The sequence below is a fragment of the Tupaia chinensis genome, unplaced genomic scaffold (assembly GCF_000334495.1).
Source record: "Tupaia chinensis unplaced genomic scaffold, TupChi_1.0 Scaffold000221_1, whole genome shotgun sequence".
NCBI classification, from domain to species: domain Eukaryota; kingdom Metazoa; phylum Chordata; class Mammalia; order Scandentia; family Tupaiidae; genus Tupaia; species Tupaia belangeri.
Window position 1 is genome coordinate 820,113 of NW_006159696.1, and position 1,160 is coordinate 821,272.

General features: G+C 38.8%; 1 protein-coding gene across 8 annotated transcripts in view; it reads left to right on the forward strand.

Moving 5' to 3' along the window:
- Window positions 1-1,160, forward strand: part of PTPN20 (protein tyrosine phosphatase non-receptor type 20) — a 103,986-nt gene that overhangs the window by 20,082 nt on the left and 82,744 nt on the right. The gene's annotated exons all lie outside the window — the stretch shown is intronic.

Genomic DNA, 1,160 nt, shown 5'->3' on the forward strand with positions numbered 1-1,160 from the left:
CTCTCGAATAAAACAAAATAACAACAACAGCAGCAGCAGCAGCAGCAGCAGCAATAATAATAATAAATAAAATAAATAATTATTTAAAGAAAGAAAAAGAACCAGAAACAAAAAGCAGATACTGGACTGGTTTTAGAAAGACAAATTTGGTCTTTGACCATCTGTTAACTGTCCATCATATACTGCAGTGTAGAGTTAATGAAAGATTAGAGGGGCTAGCCAGGCAGTGTGGCAGTTAAGGCACTGGATTCCACATGGCCAGCTGAGAGTCCCAGGCATGGTGGCTTGAAAAACACACCAAGAGCATTCTCCTGAGAAGAAAATGGAGGAGCAGGGATTGCACCACGGTCATCCACTCTGGAGGGATGCTTCTTATTCTCTCTCTGTCTTTCTCCAATGAGTGCATGCGGTCTTTAATACTCAGATCTTCTTTCAGGGAAGGCTCGTCCCTGAAGTTCATTACTTCACTACCAGTCACAAGACCACTGCTGTTCTTTTTTATTAAAAAATATATTTTTCCTATTGTTAAGGTAGAATTTTCAAAAAATTAAAAATATGACTCATACAGGGACCAGCAATTGGCTTAATGGCTATGTTGCTGGACTCCCATGTAGTTGACCCCAGTTCAAGTCTCAGACCTGGTGGCTTAAACTCACGCTGGGCGCATGTGCGTGCGTCCAAGATCCTGAGAGGAGAATGGAGGAGAAGGGATTGCGGCGTGGCCATCCCCCCAGGGAGTGATTTCTCACTTTCTGTCTCTTTGTCTTTCTGGAGAGCGCATGTACCCTACAGCAAAAACCTCTCAAAAAAAAAAAAATAAATACATATATGACTCATATAAATTTGCAATGAAACCATGTTAAAGATTTTTTTAAAAATTTATTAACTAACGAAAGAAATGGGAACATGGCTAAGATAGTTCAAAGAACATTTTGAGGATCTAGGTTTGACTGGTATTTTGAAACAATATTAGAGTAAAACTGCTAGGTTAGATTTTTACAAACCTGGTTCATCCCCAACAGGGCAATAAACTAATCTTTGATGTCATCTATTTTATTAGACAAATTATTTGTATCAATGCTGAAAAAAAGCGATAGGTTACCATGTAATTTTACTAAGGCTAGGGTGTTCAACTGATGGTAAGCAGTGAGTTGAACAAA